Source organism: Otolemur garnettii, unplaced genomic scaffold (genome assembly GCF_000181295.1).
Source record: "Otolemur garnettii isolate 467f Iridium unplaced genomic scaffold, OtoGar3 scaffold00008, whole genome shotgun sequence".
Taxonomy (NCBI): Eukaryota; Metazoa; Chordata; class Mammalia; order Primates; family Galagidae; genus Otolemur; species Otolemur garnettii.
In genome coordinates, this window is record NW_003852403.1 from 6,032,928 (window position 1) to 6,053,755 (window position 20,828).

General features: G+C 42.3%; 2 pseudogenes; one reads left to right on the forward strand and one right to left on the reverse strand.

Annotated features, from left to right (window-relative positions):
* The window catches only part of LOC105886392, a 10,764-nt pseudogene extending 5,561 nt beyond the window's left edge, over positions 1–5,203 (forward strand).
* An 8,289-nt stretch (positions 5,204–13,492) lies between these two features.
* On the reverse strand, positions 13,493–14,902 carry LOC100959282 (annotated as a pseudogene).
* Between the last annotated feature and the right edge of the window lie 5,926 nt (positions 14,903–20,828).

Below are 20,828 nucleotides of genomic sequence, written 5' to 3' on the forward strand. Positions count from 1 at the left end.
TTTTTTTTTTTTGTTCTAGCATTGCCTTTTTGATCTCCAATCAAATTCCCTTGCCATTATAAATCTTTTGCCTATGGGCTCAGAGGAATTTGAACTTTGGTTCATAATAACTTGTGTTTTATTCTAGAGCCTTTATAAATAAAATCTCCCAGGGTTGCCAACCCACGAGAGTGAATCCTTTAACTAAGGTGAAGCTGATCAATGAGTGAGAGGTCCAGCTTGGGAGGATGCAAGTTGTCCTAGCACTCTGAGTATAAGGACAGGCCTGTGTCTTCTTGGGAGGGCTTCCTGTGAACTGATCAAAAAGGAAATCATCCGTGTGTTGTTACAATATGAGAAGGCTATTAACATTAATTTCATCTGGGACAAGAAGACTGGGAAATCCAAAGGATTCTGTTTCCTCTGCTATGAAGACAAGAGGAGCACAATTCTGGCCATTGACAATTTCAATGGAATCAAGATCAAAGGAGAGACTATCTGAGTGGATCATGTGTCTCATTATCAGACTCCTGAGGTATCAGAGGATGTGGATGAGGTGACCAGAGAGCTCTAGGACAAGGGTTGTGGGGCTCACACCCCCTCAGCAAGTTCTTCTGAGGACTCTGAAGATGACAAACCCACAGACAAGCACAGAAAAGAAAAAGAGGAAAAGAAGAGAAAGAAAAGGACAAATCGGAGTGCAGGCAGAGCAGTTGTCCTCTTCAGGGCCCAGACGCAAGGCAATAAGGGGAAAGGATGGATGGCCCAGGCCCTAAGAAGCACAGCAGCAGGAGCTCCCAGAGAGTTCAGAAGCCAGAGTCTGTGGGTGTTAGGTTTGTGGTGTAGTTTGGGCCGGGCTTTTCTGGAAGGCTTGTTGCCCAAAGTCCAAGTTCCTCAAAACCCTCATGGCTAGCAATAGCCTGGTGGTCTATACAGGATGGTCTGGCACCTGACAGGCTTAAGGTTCAAATTCTGTATCCTGCTGTCCTGTTGAACAGAGTCCACATTCCTGTGTCCCCGTTTAGTATCACAGAAGGCCTGATTTTTAACTGGTATCTGAGAACACTGTGGCTAGCAAACAAAGATGACCATCCACTGAGTCCTGCCTAGGCATGGGTAGAAATCACTGAAGTGAATGGGAAACTTTTATCTCCAATTTGTAAAGTCTATCTTGTAATCTCATATGGGGTGACTGCATGGCATTCCTTTGTTTCCATTCTTCTGTCTGTTAATGATTACCTGGGAGCACTGCTATGAAAACCTCAAATTAAGTTTAAGTATTGTCAACATGATTTATTTATTTATTTATTTATTTGGCTGGGGCAGGGTTTGAACCCACCATCTCCAACATATGGGGCTGGTGCCCTACTCCTTTGAGCCACCACCCATGATTTATGATTTTTGATTGAATAAAGAGACCTCCAGGAGAATGGTCTGGTGCTGCACTTGAGATGCTCACAGGTTCCCATCAGTCATTTGGCCTGAGGGAACAGAGTCTGAGTTTTTTGTCATGTCAGCGCCTTCAGTGCAGTTACTGGCAATCTCGTTATGGGGCCCCAGGCTACCACTAGAGTCCAGGGAGGGATGGAAGCACTGCTCAGGCTCCCCTGAGGTTAGGACCACCTGCCCTGGGGAAGCAGAGGACCTAGAGAAGGAGCTACAGTAAAACCCAAGCACGAGCACAAGTCCTCAGCAGGAGGGAGACCAGAGAAGAACGTAACAGGGATAGGGTTGGGGTGACGCTCACATGTACATTCCAGCCAGAAGGATGGATGTTCTGAAGGACAGAGTCATGGAAGCAGAAGAAGGAGCCCACACAGATCCCACAGGCATAAAAGGGCCTGGCACTCCTGACAGTGACACTTCTGAAATCCCAGTGTCCTCAGGTGTCACTGAGGCCTTTTCAGGTGCTTCTTAAAGTTAGAAATGAACTGTGTTTTTTAAAGGCAGTGAAATTCAGTTATGTGTGACTATTTCTTGTATGTAAACCCCTGAGCTGAATGATTTGAATCCTTTGAATATCAAAAGTCTTGAGAAAGGGGAAGGCAGCAGGGCATGGGGGGTCAAGAGGTAGGGTTCACCTTTTGGAGGCAGGACACTAATATGAAAGGGTCCTTATCTAACAAAAGAAATTAATGTAACTTGCTTCTGTGTACCCTCAATGAATCCCCAACAATAAAATAAATATTTAAATAAATAAGTATCCTTGAGGCAGCTATCATTTCAGCAGCCACATATCCCAGATATTTTAGCAGAATTCATTGTCCCTGAGAATCAATGTACTTGGTACTTACTAGGGTCTGTGTCCTAAATTTCAGTTCATTGATGTGGGTCTTGGACCCACCCACTCCAAATCAAGATGTAATTGCCAGGAAAGGGAAAATACTACACAATTCCAGAATTCTAGCCTTCATGCTAGATGTTGAAGAACCTTTTGTAGGACTTTTCCAATTGGCAGGTAGAGCTCTACAGTGAGAAATGTGGTGTACGGGGTTTGGATAGCTTGATGAAAATGTGAAGAGATTCTTAAAATCAGCCAGCTCCCTCCCTCACTCCCCTGTGAAAAATTTTCAAATGTCTTTTTCATTCTTAAAATTGTTGTTGGTTGATACGCCTCTTTCCAAATTTTTTCCTTGCAATTTATTTATTTGTATTGAAGTGAAATTCATGTAATGTCAAACCAACCATTTTAAAGGGAACGATTTAGTGGCATTTGGTACATTCACAGTGTTGTGTAACCATCATCTCTAATTCCAAAATATTTTCATCATTCCAAATGAAACACTGTACCCCTTAAACAATAACTTCCCACCCCATCCCACTGCCCACATCCCACCTCCTTCCTGGTCTTCTGGCAATCACCGGTCTCTTTTATGTTTGTGGATTAGTCTACTTTGTGTGTTTCAGATAAGTAAAATCATGCAAAAAGAAAAATGCCCAGTTTTTGTGTTAACAGTTAAAATTTTAGTTAACCTGTAGTAAAATGACTTATGAAAGGTACAGTGTATCCCTTCTTGGCCTTTGGGATCAGATCAAGTATAAGGTACAGTGTATATAGCACTTTACAATTATGAAAACAGTGTGGTCTACTTAGAAGAAAACCAACAGGACTCTAAATTACACACACCTTCACAACAGACTCCCCACCACTTGTGAATGTAAAACATCTAATTTTAAGATGTTGACATGACAATATATAAAATAGCTATTAGAAATTCATATAGTGTGTTCTATACCTGTCTGGTGTAAGACTACAATTTGTCTTTAAACTGTAAGTTACGCTCAGGTTATGACTTGTGTCTTCACCCTTGAAAAAGCCCATGTTCCTTCACACTGATGTGTGGTCAGACTTAAAAGCCCCAATTGTAGACACTTGGCTGAAGTCATAACCAGTTTTATTGCAAAACGACCCTGTACACATTTATTAATTCTTGCACCATGATAGCTACCCAACTAGTCATCAAGGTACAGAAACACACATCAGGAGGAGCAAGGAATATCACCCAGCCTTTCTGCATAGCGGCACCTCCTCACTACTGAGGACAAGCTTACATCACTGAGGTCTGTGAACAGTCACTTTCACTTTCATCCTGAGTGAAAAGTGAAATGACTTAAGTACAAATGCAGCATAGTATAAAGAATTTCTTCCATAAACATCACAAATTAAGCCAAAGTATTTTGCAGAATTTATTCCAAAATGCCACACAAACTGCCTACACTTAAGCTCTCCCTCCCCATAGGCAGTGAGCCAACTATGTGTCTTTTGGGCATGATGGTGACTCTCAGCATGGTGCACAGGTGAGTATCTTCAAATAAACCCACCTGGCCCACTTCACCAATGGCCCATCCTGAAATTTCAAGTTAGTTTTGAAATTCTGACTGATCTCCCTCAGCAGTCTCTGGAAAGGCAGCTGGGGTTAAGAAGCGCAGTCCATTTCTGGTAATGAGGAATCTCCAAGTGAGCCATGGTGCTGGGCCTGTAGAGATGAGGTTTCTTTACCTCCTTGGAAGAGGAGGTGCTTATCCTGGCCCCTTTGGTGGCTGTCTGCTGTGGGGTGGTTCCCACTAGTGGATTTGCAAGCAAGGGCATTTGTTTTTACCCAACATGAAAGACGTAGGCTGCTTCTGACTGCCCTGTTGCTTCTGCTTCCCCGTGAAGAGCCTGAGTCTCCCAGCAAGGAAAAAATGATCTTCCAACAAAAATTCAAAGAGCTCTGAGTGGCTGAGCAAGGTGGCTCATGGCTATAGTCCTGGTACTCTAGGAGGCTTAGGCAGGTGGATCTCTTGAGCTCACAAGGGGCAGACCAAGCCTGAGCAAGAGTGAGACACCATCTCTACTAAAAAACAAGTAACTGAGGCAAAAGGATTTCTTGAGCCCAAGAGTTTGAGGTTGTTGTGACCTGTGATGCTATGGCCCTCTACTGATAGTGTCCATCGCTGGGACTCACCTCAAATATAACTGAGCACAAGGACACAGAAAGGAGTGCACAAGTCCAGCCCAGAAAGAAAGCCTGGCCCAGAGTGCGCCAATCCCCACTGGCCTCACAATCTTTATATTCTCACCATGCCCTAACTTATGTGTGAACCTCCTTTCCGAACTCAGCCCATTTGCACCCCCAGGGGCCGGGATGCATCTAGTGGACTCACTCCCAACTAAGCACACTCTAGTTCTGATGAGTGGAAGGGAAACGGGAGAACCCCACTGACTCCTATGTAGAATCCACCCAGTTATTAGTGAGGGGAGTATTGGCCTATGGCCCCTCTCTGAGCCTTGTAATCTCCTGCCCTTATTTTCGTCTCCAATTCCTGGAGTCCCTCTCTGAGCCTTTCAACTTCTCTTTCCCCTTTCCACTCCAACTCCTCACTCTCTTTTCCTTCATTTTTGAGCTGAAAACTCTGATAGTCTGTGCTTCCTAAATCAGATTCCAGTTATGGAGTAACCCCACCAAGTGAGACTCACCTGTCCTGCTTAGTGCAGGAAGATGTCCCGCTCTGGGCCTGGACCACTGTCTGGGGACTGGTTAAAGGTCCTCAGGGATGTTGGGTAAGCTCCCTGGCCCGAGCATCAGCCACCTCTTCCTTGTAAGTTCTCTTTTCATCCTCACTTTAACTTCATCTATTTTCTACCTCTAGTTTTGGATATGGGAATCTCTCAGGCATGGATTCCCCCTTCTTCAACTTTAAGGTGCCCATTTTCTCTCTCAGACCTGTTCCACATAAGTGAGAAACTAGGTTCATTCTCCACAGATCCCACAAAATATTCTCAAGAATTCAGACATCTAACCAAATCATATGATCTGACCAGGCACTATTTATTTATTTATTTATTTATTTATTTTGAGACAGAGCCTCAAGCTATCCCCCTGGGTAGAGTGCCATGGCACCACAGCTCACAGCAACCTCCAACTCCTGGGCTCAAGTGAGTCTCCTGCCTCAGCCTCCCAAGTTGCTGGGACCACAGGCAACCACCACAGCGCCTGGCCCAGGCACGATTTATATGTCATCCTGACCTCCACTCAAACTTCAGAGGAGTGGGAGCAGGTGGACCCAGGTCCAGATTCATGCTGAAGATTTACAGAGAATGAACCAAATCCTGCTGGAGAGGGCTAGGGCCATCCCCCAGGAAGACCCCAATTGGGATTACCAAATTGATACTCCGGGAGTACACCTCCATAACCATATGGTTCCATGTCACTCAGAGGGACTTAAAATGTTAGCCCATAAGGCCATCAATTATGAAAAACAAAAAGAAATAACTCAGAAACCAGATGAAAATCCTGCCCAGCTTTTAGCCTGTCTTAACGTAGCCCTCCATAACTATACTGCCCTATCACCAGAGAACACCAAGGGCAGGCTCATTAACAACATGCATTTTATCCCCCAGTCTCCACCCAATATCCAGAAAAATCTCCAAAAGTCCCCCGGAGCCTTCAGAGCCTCCAAGGAAATCTCATCAACATGGCCTTGAAGGTCTTCAGTAACCTAGAAGAGGCCCCTAAGTGGCAACGCCTCTCAGAGCTCCAGTTACTTGCTTTTGCTATTAGACAAACCCCAAGCTACTTCTTAAAACTCCTCTGGACAGTCAGGAAAGGGAAAAACTCACCCAGGATTATGCTTTATGGGGGGAAAAACTGGCCAATGGGTCAGGTATTGAACAAATCCAAATCCCTTCCAAGCCACATCCAGCCCACAGAGGTCCTCACTAGAATCTGACTGCCCAGGTGCTTATGATCTGGGTCACAGTCATTCCCAAGATCTGGCTAAATTCCTCCACCTCTTAGGCTTGGCCACTGAAGATTGACAGTTCCCAGAGGTGCAGGAGGCCCCTTGGACAATCACCAAGACTAATTGTAAATTATAAACACAATTACACGCGATTATAAATCTAATAGTGCAAGGTAAGGCAATCTCTATTCTCACTGATACTGGGGCCACTTGCTCCACCCTATCCTCCTACAAAGGTCCTTTACAACAAACAGAGACCTGGGTGATGGGAATGAAAACAAATTGCCAAGGGCCCAACCCAACCCAACCCTGGGGGGCCCAACTTCCGAAAAACCCTTTTCAAAGTTAATCCCTAACAATCCCTCAAACAACAATCCCCTAACAAGCAAAAAAAACCCCAAAAAAGTAAAAACAAACCCGAAGAATCCCGCCAACAACCAACTCCCAACAACCCGCCTAGAGTTCTCTAACCCCTCCCCCACAACCCTTCCATTCTCTCAATCTGACCTCCCTGTAAACCCCATCAAGTGGGATATCTCTCTTCCTTCTATAGCCTCTCATCCTTCACCTTTTCTCATTGCCCACCAACCCCAACACTCATATACTTCCCTTAAACAACACCCAGTCTCCATGATGGCCCTCAGGGATGTTAAACCATTCATGCTCAAACTCCTGGTGCCAGGTATTCTCAAACGTACTAACTCCCCTACAATACTCCCATTATTCCCGTAAAAAAGATGATGGTTTATATCAGTTAGTGCAAAATTTACAGGCCATCAGTGAAATTATTCAGCCTATTCACCCAGTAGTCCCGAATCCCTATACCCTCCTATCTATAATTCTTTCCAGTATGCGACACCACCCTCCCCAGGCCACTCTTCTATTGTCCACATGTCCTGTGTTTCCTTTGGCCAAAACTCAGATGACAGAGTGTGGGGATATCTGCTCAGTCCGGTTCCCATGCCACCAAAGTTGAATGTCTTAAGGCAAGGATATGGCTACATATCTCTAGGGTGCCCAGCACCACACCCTGTCTTAGAAAAATCTAGCAGCAATCCTTGTCAATTTCCACCTTCAAAATGTGACCAGATTTTGATCATCCCTTACCACCACCAGCTACCCATCCCCTAGTCATCTCTCAAACAATCTAGGGCTGTAGAGCCCAGCATGGCTGCTGTGAGCCACAAGTGAGCCTTGAGCCCTTGAAATGTGGCCACTGGAGGGTAAAATACACATTTGATTTCAAAAGCTTAAAGCAAAAGAAAAGAATGTAAACTATCTCAACAATAATTTTATATTGTTGAGATAGTAACAGTTTTGGTCTATTGGGTTAATAAAATACATTGTTAAAATTAATTTCTCTTCATGTTCACATTTTTAAATGACATGTATGGCCCATATCACATCAGTGCTGGACAGCACTACCCTGAGGATCGCTCCTGAGCTGGTTTCCCAGCTTCCACTCTTGTTGCACCTGCAGTCTGTTCTCCACAAAGCTGCCACACTGATCCTTCAGGGTGTAAATGGAGTCATCCTGTCCTGCTCATCAAACTTCCCCATGTCGTAGTTGCACCTTCGGGATAAAGTCCAAAGTCCTCCCAATGGTCTATAAGCCCCAAACCTGCTTCCTGTTAACTGTAGGCCCAGCTCCCCCCATGACCCTGTCCCATCTCAGTTACTGTGCCAGAGGGACATGGCTTCCATGCTGTTTGGGGCAGGTCGGGAATGTGCCCATGTCAGAGCCTTGGTTTCTCTGTGCCTGTAACTCTGGGCCTTCGGATATCTGCAAGCCACTCTCCTTCATTTATTTCAGATTTCTGCTCAAATGTATGCCCTGACCATCCCATCTAAAAAATGTTCCCCTCTTTTCCCTTTTATCCCAACTCTACTTCTCAACTTCAGTTTTCTGCATATCATTTATCTTACCTATCACCATATCATTATATATATATATATATATATATGCATATAATTTAGAGATAAGGTCTCAGTGCGTTGCCCAGGCTGAGCTCAGCAGCTATTCTCAGGTGCAAACACAGTGCACAGCAGACCCAAACTCCTCATCTCAAGTCATCCTCCCACTTCAGTCTCCCCAATAACTGGGACTACCGGTGCTCACCACTGCCCCCCACATGATATTTTTATTTGTTTTTTTATTCTTCTATGCCCTATTTCCTCCTCAATAGTAAATGAGCTCTGATAGAACAAGGACATAGAATGTTTATATCTGGTACTTAGGGAACATTTATTGAGTGAAAGCATGAATGAATAAATAGTGGGCATTCAATAAATATTGAGTGAACAAATGAAGTGCGAGTGGGGTATAAATGGTATAAATGAGGCTGGCATCACACAGGGGAGGTATGATGTAGTGGGGTCCCCAAATTGAAAGAGGACATGACACCATGAGAGATTTTCCTGAGCATGTTGTATTGATTCCCTTCCCTCAGGCAAGTCTAGGCTTGGGGGAGGGAATTAAAAGCACTGCTGGGAGAAAGGCAAGCAGAGAGTTTCCTAAGGTGTCTGGCTATCTTTGTGGATACATTGCAACAGAATGCCCAGTCAGGTTAAATATTCATCGAAGTAGAGCATCTGGTTTCTATCTTCATCCAGACCTTCAAATATCTTGTCAATACCACATCTGTCTCTGGCATTCTAAAAGAAAGAAATGGCAGAGACCATGAGCTCAGACCCTCCAACAAGAATCTTATCCCCTCATCCATCAGATCCCCTCATCCATCAGAGCTGAGCTTGGGAGTGGGGACAGGAATATTATCTCACTACCCAACACTGTTGGATAATCCAGCATGACAACACAGAGATGAACCTGTCATGAACCATCCTGGAACCAGCAAAGGCTGACCTGAAAGGGATGGGAAGAATTGATACTGTGAAAATGACCATGCTGTCAAAAGCAACCCTTAGATGCAGAGCAATTCCTATGAGAATACTAATGACACACTTCACAGTAATTGGAAAAACAACTCTAAAATTCATGTGGAACCACTGAAGACCTCAAATAGCCAAAGAAATTCCAAGAAAAATGAACCAAGATGGAAGCATCTCATCACCTGACTTCAAAATATGATATAAACCTGTAGCAATTAAGACAAAATAGTACTGGCATTAAAATAGACACATACACCAAGGGAACAGAATAGAAAACCCAGAAGTAAATCCAGGTATTTATAGCCAACTGATTTTTGACAAAAGAGCCAAGAACATTCTTTGGAAAGGGATAGACTTTCTAATAAAGTCCAGTGCTGGGAAAACTGGATATCCGGATGTAGGAAAATAAACTAGATCCCTACATCTTTCCCCAAACAAGGATCAACTCCAAATGGAACCCTGAAATGATGAAACTACTAGAAGAAAACATCAGGGAAATGCTTCAGGGAATTGATCTGGGCAAAATTTTTTTGAGGGGTAAAGTATCAAAAACACAGGCAACAGAAACAGAAAAATGGGATTACATCAATAAAAAACTTCTATACAGAAAAGGAAACAATCATGGAGTAAAGAAACAACATAAAAAAAAATAGGAAAAAACATGTGCAAAGTACTCTCCTGACAAAGGATTAATAAAATATATAAGGAATTAAAACAACTCAATACCAAATAATCAAATACTCTAGATTTGAACAGGCAAATGATCTCAACAGAGATTTCTAAAAAGAAGACATACACGTGGCTAAAATCATATGAAGAAAATGCTCAACATCACTAACCATTAGGGAAATATGAATCAAAACCATGGTGAGATCTCATGTCACCATAGTTAGAATGTTTCTTATCAAAAAGACCCTCCTCTCATCCCCAAAAACTCCCATGAAACAAAACAAAAAACAGATGCTGGCAAGGATACAGAGAAATAAATGCTAGTATAACTACTGGGGAGAATGTAAATTAGTGCAGCCACTGTGGAAGCCAGTAGAGAGTTCTTCAAACCCCTGAGTATATATCCAAAAGAAAGGAAAGTATATCAAAGAGACAGCTGCACAACATGTTTACTGCAGCACTGTTCACGGTAGGTAGGACACAGAATCAACCTAAGTAATCAGCAATGGGTGGACACATAAGTCAGATGTTGTATATACACTCTATATACACATAAAATTCTGTTGTCTGCAGGGTAACTTTTCTACATGTCCAACTCAAATTTGTCTTCTAAGCCTTTGCCATTGTTGTGATTTTCTTTTCCTAACATGAAAATTTTTTCATTATAAAAAATCAAACCTTGATTTTTTTTTCTTAATAAAGTCAATTCTTGGTTAATCTTTTTCCTTCTTAATGAAGCTCCTCTCACCCCAGCAAGCATGGCTCCTTTGACCTGTGCCCACTCAACACGGCTGTGAGGGGCCCAGGGAGTCAACACACAGCAAGTGTCAAGAACTGTTCCTGGCCATCCCTGGGGCTAGTCCTTCCCTTCCCACCCAACAGGAACTCCCCAAGGCCTGGACTGTGCAGAGGGCTGATGCTCAGGGCAGCAAGTCGGGGAGATGTCAAAGACTGTGAAACCACCCAGTGTGATGGATGCAGGTCACATTCCTGCACATTGTCAACACCCATGGCATGTGCTTCACCAAGAGTGAGCTCTGATGCAGACCACAGGGTTTGTTGGGAATAATTGTCAATATTGGCTCATCGAGTATAACACATGTGCCACATTAACACAGGATGTTAATAATAAGGGAACTAGGGATGGAGGAATATCTGGGAATTCTGTACTTTTTGCTCAGTTTTTCCATAAACCTAAACTATATCCCCACATAGTCTATTAATTGAAAAGAAAAAAATACTGCTGCATCTGAAGTCAGTATGTACCAAAAGTAAGCACAACAAGAAGCAAACTTTTCAAATAGATTTTGACTTGAGTTGATACAAATTCAGTTTCACTAACTCCCTTTGTAAAATTCATGCTCTGGAACAATGGTGGGGAAGAGAAACATTTGAAAATTTTTAACTACAGGGAAAACTGCATACCAACAGATACCTTGGAGCAGTTTCTCCATGAGGAGGAGTTCATAATACAAATAAATCTTGGTTTAAATTGATACATCTGGGTTAAAGGTACATAGGAGTTTCTAGAACTATCCTTGCAACTTTTCTATAAGTTTGTATTTCTATCAAACTAAATTACACCAAATTGAAATTGTAACAAAATTTATAAAGTTACCTACCAAAAAACTATCCACAACAATCAGAATGACTCTCTTAGTCACACCCAAGAAGTGGGGAAGAGCTCACCAGTGTGTGCTGGGAAAAGTGACCAGACAGGGCAGGGTGGCAGCCCTCCATGCAGGACTGTACGCTCCAGCTTAGCCAAGAACCTGGCTCTGGGGATAGACTTGGCCAATATGAGTGCCCTTCCCTCACCAAGACACCTTCTCTGAAGCATCCATATCCAGGGTGGATATGAGCTCCAATGTGTTTGAGGAGAGAAAAAGAGAGTGAAGTCACTTTAGAAGATTCTGGACCAGTGGTGTTGAAGGAGCTCATTGCTGAAACCTCCACTCGCTCTAGCCTTTGAGCTGTCAGGACACAGGGGGCCCAGTTTCCTTCACCAGCAAATATTTACGGCCCTTTGTTATCTGCTTATTACAGTATGGGTTGGTGAGGGGGAGGCAGCCCATGCACTGTTGACAGTCCAGTCTGGGAGGGGACTTGCTCCAGGTAAGGATGGGGTGGAGGGGACAGTGTCAGGGAAACAGTGGAGTTGTGGCTTCCCAGATCCTGGATTTCCACAAATGGAGCATCAGCCTCTGGATCTTCTGTGTCCTGGAGGGAACCAGGCCAAGGAGGCAGGAAGGCAGACCTCTTCCTACCTTGTTTTGGGATGAAAACCTCATCACTGGAAAAGAGGGATGATTTTCAAGAGAGACCTATGGGTTTTAGATAAGTCCATCATTGCTGCATCATTCCCTCTCTGTGTCCCCAGCATGCTTCCTGAACCAGGCAGCCATGAACAGCTGGGAAGGTGGGCTGGGGTGTAAATGCACCTGTGAAGATGCCCACCATGCCTTGTCCCTCTATCAGGCATGTGAGCCCAGTGAGACAACGTGAAGGTTTAAGAAAAGCAACTTTGCTGCTCACAGAGAGGCATCATGGGACAGAAGACACTTGGTATTCATGGCAGGCTGGTCTTCCAAAGTTCAGGAAAGCTGCACAGGGAGGAGAGTCTCCTCGTACACACCCATGTCTTACCAATGCTGAGACCCCAAAAAGCACCCTGCCCTTGGTTTTATGCCCCTGGGCTCACTGACAGTGCTGGGCCAGCCAAGACCATGGCACAACCTGTCCTTCAGCTCCACCCCTCAGACTCCAATACCCCCTTAGCAGAACCACTTGACTTCACACCCCTACTGACTTACATATGGCTGCAGGGTCTGTCCCTCAAATTCATGGAACAATTGATTGACACAACCTTTGGGCTGCACTATAGAGTCAGGGTCAGGATACACTTCAATGGGTTCAGGAGGACCATTACCACAGCAGGTGGTCAGACTGGCTGGGGCAGTGACCTGGTCCCCCATCCCAGCTTCCAGAAGTTGCTAAAGTGGCCAAAGAAGGGCCCCTCAGACAGCCTATTTCCAGATCTCTTCCACTGCGTCTCTACAATCCTCAAGGTACAGCCAGAGGTGTTGGGAATAACCAAATGCCAGGCCATTCTGCCAGCAGACAATCAGGGGCTGCTCAACTAGCCACTCATCGCCACCTTAGCTGGTGAACTCAGTGGGTCCTGTTGGCCTTGAATGGCTGAGGTGGCAGCATTAGTCATCTCCCACACAGTCAATAACAAGTTGGATGCCATTTTCCCAGGACACATGCTTGTGCCAGGTGTGAGGACATGGACAGCAGAGTGGAACCAGCCGTCGCTTGTCTTCCTGGCAGAGTCTGAGGCAGCTGCAGTATCAGAGGTGGCAGCCCTGTCTGTTTAGAGTCATTGTGCACAAGCACTTGAGCGTCCAAAATTCCTACTAGCATAGTCTCCTCAGATGCAAAATGGAAATAGCAATCACCTCTGTCATAGGGTTGTTATGAGAAATAAATTAGATCAGTTATGCAATGTCTAAAGCTAAACAGCAAAATTGTCAACAAACTCAGTGATCCCAGGATTGGTTAAATTCATTTCTTTAATAAAAACAATAAAAAAAGTCCCATGGCATTTATTATCATTTTGAAATAGCATAAGAGTAATCATAATCATATGCACAAATGTTTTAGAAAGATAGTCCCACAAAGTATGCCCCCAAATCCTATATTGCCTCCTCAACAATGTCTTACTTCATTGATCATTTCTAGTTGGAGACACTTTGCAGCAGAGTGATATTATCTCCTTTTAGCATGATCGAACCCAGTTGTCTTCTTGACTTTGTTTTAGAATGAATCTCTTCAGCATCATCTAATACAAGGTTCATATACTCATCAACACCAATGATGTAGCCCTCCATCCACATATCCACTTGTCATAGAGCCACAGTTGAACCCGGGATCTGTTTTGTAAGTATCTGAAGATGAGGTTGATCAGCTGCACCATCACCTTCTGCACTTTCTGGCCCTGGCCACAGTATGCCACGGGGGAATCTCAGAAAGACCACACTGACCCCCATGCCACCTTAGAAAGAAATTTTAATTCATAAATGGAATTATCAGCAAGCAAATGTGTTTTAAAAAACTGATTTGAAGAGTATCTGAGAATTTATAAGCACAGTCAGGAAAATAATGCCTACATAATATCCTTAAGGCTCTCTTTTTCTTTTCTTTTTGAGATAGAGTGTCACTTTGTTGTCCTTAGTCAAGTGTGGTGACATCACAGCTGACAGCAACTTCAAATTCTTCAGCTGAAGTGATCCTCTTGCCTCAGCATCCGAGTAGCTGGGATTACAGGCCACGACCACAACAGCTGGATAAATATATATATATATAGAGAGAGAGAGAGAGATGTGTTCTTGCTCTTGCTCAGGCTCGTCTGGAACACCTATACCTATAGTCAGGCAATCCACCTGCCTCAGTCTCCCAGAGTGCTGGATTACAGGGTGAGTTACCAGGCAGGGACCCCTTAAGATTTTTGACTTTTAACAGGTTGAGACAAACTGAAACAGTTTGGGCTTTAATGCAATTGACCGGGCTATAAATCTACAGAGCCTCATCCAGCAGGTATAAGTTGTCTGCTTCTTTATCTGTTGTGAATTGTTATGCCAAGATACTTTACCAACCACTTTTTCTCAGAAATGTCAGATGAGGGCAAATAACCAGAACCTGCTTTTTATCCAGACAGATGGTAGCATGAAATGAAAAATATGAGCAATCTCCATTTTATCTTTCTCTGCTTTGACATGATTTATTTTCTTTCACATTGACTTGCAGCTGGATCCCAGTAAGTGTTGGTAGCTTTCCCTCTCCTTTTCAGCCTGTTTGAACTCAGATTGAATTCCCCAAGCCTAGAGGCAAGACATGGGCTGAGATCTAGACTCAGCCAAATGGGCTCTGGGTCCCAGGCTGGACAATGCTCAGGGAGGTCTTTTCACTGTAATAAACTCCTTTGCTCTGCTGCAGGAGAATAATTGCCTGACTCCAGACCCTCTTCATGTCCTTTGGGACCTTTGTCACAATAACTAGGAACATAGTGGATGTCAGGTGCCTTGGGTGGAGAACCTGGAAGGAGAAGCAAGATTTCACACAGGTCATCCTGTGCCATGATATCATAGTCTTGTGCCCAGGAGTTCCACAAAGACCAAGTCAAATTTACTGCAGAGTCCTTTTATTGAAGGGCCAGCTGGTGACTGCCTCAGTATCCCAACATGGAGTTTCTGAGAGCAGCCCCGTGTGCTTAAGGGGTTGCATTTTTTTTTTTTTTGAGACAGACTCTCACTTTGTTGCCCTTGATAGAGTGCTATGGGATCACAGCTCACAGCAATCTCTAGCTCTTGGGTTTAGGCGATTCTCTTGCCTCAGCCTCCTGAGTAGCTGGGACTACAGGTGCTGGTCACAACACCTGGCTACTTTTTGTTGCAGTTTGGCTGGGGTTGGGTTCAAACCCACCACCCTCAGTATATGGGGATGGCACCCTACCCACTGAGCCATAGGAGTTGTTTTTAAAGCTTAGTCTGCATCCTGGTTGTCACTCAGGCTGTCCAGGTACATTCAGGCAGGGGTAGCAAGCAAGCATTGTACAGAAGCAGAATTTTGTGGTTAGTGAGCCTTACATCATACATCTATGTTTTAATATTTTCCCATACATCTTAGATTCAGTACTTTTCCTCCACATATCTCTGTGTCAGTATTCTCTCCACCTGGTATTGTCTAAAGATTGGTCAAGAGACAGTGTGTTCCTTTCCCAGGCTCAGGAGTTAGTCAAGCAAGAAGTTAGTTAGTACTTGGATATCTATCTTGGGAGTGAATCAGACTTACTCCATTTTGTTGAGGGCTTGCAACCCAGGAATTTGCCAGGAGTTAACTAGTATTTTTCTACTTTAGGCTAGGCCTAAAAAGTTCCCTCTGTTCTCTCTCAGGGGTCAAATCATTGACCCAGTGGTGGGTATAAGTTTGGGAACAGGATTATATTGATTCTTAATTATCTTAAGTTTGACAGCACTTATTCACTTTTTAACATAAGGAGTGTTTCAAAATTCAAATGTCTACTGATAGGAGGAGGAGAGGGAGTGGTGTGGGTACACAGATTTTATTTTTTTCCTCTTTTCCCAAAGTTTAAAGTTTAATTAAGAGAAGTTCCACCAAGAGTTTTTTCAGGCTTCAGCTATGCATGGACCAGCCAGCTTCCGGTATGTGGCTAGAGTACCACATGTTGACTGTTTTAAAAGTATGAAATCATTTAGCAGTTATTTACAAACATTTACATGTTCTGGATTTCAAGGCTACGGTTTACATAATGAGAACATTAGTATTCTTAATTTAAAAACTTATACAGCTTTTAAGATAATACATAGTTTTAAGAGCTTCTACAGAGTTGATAATATTCAATACTGTAGAAAGCTTTTAGTGTGGTTAACAGGTAATTTTTGTTGAGTTTTAGCATTTCAGAGCAAATATAACTACTGTATACAATTCTATACTCCTTAGCCAGTTTCTTAATTCCATTTAGCAGATCAGTTCAGTAAAACAGTTATGTTTTATTTTATGAGCTGACATTACAAATAAGGCTGGGATTTAATACAGGCAGGCCACAGTCTCTTTTCTCTTTAAACTATTTCTCTCTCTCCAATTTTTCTCTTTATTAAAGACAAATTGTGAGTAGAACTAATTTAGCTACTAAAATAAGCTGAACTTTTAGTATACTGGGTCTGATTATTTGCACAAAGTGCAGTAAGAATAATTATTATTTATGTAGGTTATTTTTTCTTTCCTTTAAAATTGGCTTTGCCAGAGCCTTTTAAAATAAGGAATCTTGGGTTAGACTTGGAGGCCTTTGACAAGCCCAGGCTTCATCTGTGCCATTAGATACTTGTATGCATTGGGTAAATTCTTGTTCTCTTGAGGTCCCTGGTCTCTTGGTTCCTGGACCTGTTAGAAAGTGACCTTCGTCACTTACCATAGATTAGAAAATGTTACCTATGGGTATGTGGCCAGTTTTTCCAAAGGTTGAAAATTAAGGTTGACTTTTTCTATAAAAAAAAAAAATTATACAAAAGTCAGCCTTAATTTCTTAAAGTAGTCTGGACCCTCTGGAAATGTTATTCTAGCTAAAGTCTTGGTAAAATACCCAGTGTTTTCATTATGTTTAATAGAACAAAACAGATTCTTTTTGAACTTATACAAATAACTGTATTGTCAAAAATTAAGAATACTTACAAATGGCTTTCAAATTCTGGAGAAATTAAGGAGAGAGGAAAAAATACATGTTTCAAGTTCAGCCCATAAGTGTATACATTGCTTGAAAAGCTACACATAGCTTATAAGATAGAAAATGGTTTTCTTGATTTCTGGAAAACATAATGCAAAAAGAATCAGCAATATTTCAAATAAAAAGCTATATAAAATCAATTCAGTTTTATGTAACCAATTTTTCTTTTGTTTGAAGTTAGGTTAGCAATCCTCATACTTCTAAATTAAAGTTCTAGAAATGTGCTTCAGTTTCTCTTACTACTTTTTAAAGGACAAACTTTGGACTCAGTTAGTTATTACTGATAATATACACTAAGACAGACCAATACTTTATTATATATATATGTATATATAGTGTATATAAAATTAACTACTATTTCATATTTGACAATGTTTTCTATACATTTTTAATATACTAAGTAAGCCTAATATGTCTTCTTAAAAAGTCTAAATTTAGAGTTTTGATCTTGGAAGATTTGTTAAATATCAAAGGTTTAAAAAATTTTTTAAACAAGATTACAAGTTAAAAGATTTTAAAGGCAATATATAGTTAACTGGATTACCTATGAATTATGTTACAAATTTTCTTTTATCAGTTTTTATTTTTCTTTCTGTTGAATTTCTTTCACTTTCAAATATTCATTTTTTACAAAACAGGATCACAGTATACTATGAAGCTAATTATTTACTTGTCCAGACTGATAATTAGAAAGTTTAAAAGGCAAGAATCTATTTTTTTAAACAAAGATTCAATTTCTTAAACAATTTAAACAACTAAACTACTACATTTTCTAAATAAGGGACAGTTTATGGAATATAATATTGCTACAGGATTTTCTCATTTAGGGCTGGACAGGGATCTTTCCCATTTTTAGGCTCAGGTTAACTTAGAACTTTGACTTTTTGTTTCTTTTTCAGAATTTATTTTCAGGCACAAATGGGCTGCACCCTGCAGACCATACTCTCTAGATGAATTCACAGTTGAATCTAGAACCTTAGGAATATTACAGAGGTGGCAATTTCATAATTTTTAAACATTTGGATTTTAATAACAGGCTCAAAACTAATTTTATTTTAAAGAAAACCATAGTCATCTGAATAATAAATTTTTTGAGTTATTCCTGTTCAAATTTTTTTATTTTTCTGGAGACACAGTTACACCAATCTCCTACAAGCTCTTCTCTAAAATGCTTCAGACTGTTTCCCTGCATCTTCTGTTTTCTTTTCTCACACAAATCACAGATAAGTTCTAGCTGTGATAAAAACTGAGATATAGACAGTGGCCACTCACACAATTGTTTTACCCTCTGTGATGGGGGAGGGCACAAAAGCCCACCTGTCGTTGTTTCCTTCAGTCAGTTTCCAAGCACTCACATGTACACAATTTCAAACTTCCTTTTCTTTAGGGATTGCTGGGAGTTTATAAAGGGACAGTAAGCTTATTGTTTGGCACAGATTTCCCACTGGTTTTTCGGCATACTTCTCACACCACTCAATTGGCAGCTGACACTCTTTTTTTTCTTTTTTCTAGGAAGGGAGATAGCTAAAAAATGGAGTAATTGTAAACAACAGCAGGTGAAGGAGTGATCTTGGGGGGGGGGGCACTGACCAAAGAGTCCTGGCCTTTCCTTTATCTTCTGCCAGTCCTGACATTAGAGGAAGTGATTAAAGGAAACTTTGGGGGACCAACCCACACCAAAGGTTGGCTATTTGTGCTCACAGAGGGTTGGAGACATTTCTTAGAAACTTGATTTTATATTTATGACTCTTATTTGTAGAGAAAATATCTTTAACATGTCTTAATAAACAACCCAGTGGAGTATTTGCCTTAGAAGAGGAGAAGCTTATTTTAGAAAGACAAAAGCATTTCTTATGATTACCAGACCCCCTTGATTCCTCGCTAAGACCAGTGGGAATGTAGTAGACAAGCCCCCTACCATTAAAAATAGAACTTCTCCTGAGTCTTTTAGTCCCAGCCCTCTCAGGGAGGTTAGATTCTGAGAAGTCTGAAATTGGGGAAGTATGAAGGGAGGAGTGGATTCCAGAAAAGGCCCCTGGTGGAAAGGCCCAAGTTCTCAGAAATTTCCTCAACTTATGTACCCCGCCTTGAACTATATAACCCCCCAATGTGATCCCTGATCTCAAGTTACCGCCACCCTAAGCTAACCACAATGTTTGGCTTTTACTTTACTTGCTTGCTCAGTTATACAGAATATAGAGTATAAAAACCCTTTTGGCCTGCCATTTGGGGCTGACTGTTTTTCATAGCAGCAGCCCCCTGCACAGGTGTAATAAATTTCTATTGATTATTGCATCAAGTGGCATCTGAGTTTCTTTCTCAGCTGTGCGAGTCACAACATTTCTGGAGGCCCCAGGGAGATCCATCAGACCCCCCACCCTGCCTGAGCCCACCACCAGCCAATGGCCCCAGGGGAAGGCCTTGGAAGGACATTCACCTGTCCTGGTGCCCTAGGATGCGTGGATCAACCACAGTTTCCCAAATTTTCCAATTAGGTAAGTCTATCTCTAGAGAAGGTGGGGAATGGCTGGATGCAGCCAAGGCAAAAGGAGAGACATCTCCTTAAGTGCAGGTACAGGTGTAAGTACAGTGGGTAAAGGCACAAGTACAAGTACAGGTTACAGGTACAGGTACCACTAGGGTACCAGTACAAGTACGAGGTGAAGGTGCAGGTACTGGTAGGGTACAAGTACAAGCACAGGTATAGGTAGATTCATTAAGTACAGGTGCAGGTACCATTAAGGTATAGGAGAAAACCTATATGTTTAGGCCTCTATGCCTCTGAGAGAGACCAGGAACAAAAGTCATGTTTTTCTACAATCTAGGAGACTCTGATGTAGAACTCCCATTGTGGCCTTTGTTTTAGCTGGAGAGACATTCTTCTGTGCTGAGCAGGGCCAAGGGATACTGAGGCATGGACACGAGTCATTGGTATACTTTTGGAACCTCCTGATTCTTGTTTTACAAGACTTCAAGTTACTGCCTCCAGATGGCTTAGGGCTTTGTAGAGTGGGTGATTAATCAGCCCTTTCCCCCTAAATGAGTTTCCCTACCTATCAAGAATCAGACCAGAAAGTCAACATGTTTTCCCTTGATTGGTGTTTTTAGTATAATGGATGATGTGAAAGAATGAGTATAGTTGTGATCAGAAAACTAGCAGGCACTAAGTAAAGGTTAATTTCTTTTTTACTATGTCACTAAAGTAATGGAAGGATTGTTGATTGACAGTGTGTATGTGCAGAGCTGGTTATTTAAACCAGCAAGGAATAAAGGAGTTTGCTACTCATCATCTTAAAGTGGTAGCCATTCTTTGTCTCTATACTATTTCAATTGCAAGCCTATTCTCTGTCACTCTGACCAACTGCGAACCTGAGCAAAACCCTCGCGTACCAGTACAAGTACAGTGTGCAGGTACATGTACTGGTAAGGTACAAATACAATCACAGGTATAGGTAGGTTTGGGTTGTCAGTCTTTTGTGTTTGATTCTTGAGCTCAGGTTCAGTTGTCAGTCTTTTGTGTCATCAGTCTCTGTGTTCTGTATGAGTGAGTGAGTGAAAGAGTTTGGATGTGATTCCATGGCCCTAAGACTATAGAGTCCGAGTGGACCTCCACCCGCAGTTCCATGACTTTATCATATGGCTTAGTGGCAGGCCCCTCGAGGTGACCTGGAGTGGGGTTTATACCTCTCCACCTATGCCAAGAAAGAGTTTTCATCCCTTCAGGGATGTGGCCAGGAAGGCATCTGAGTAGGAGTCAGGCACA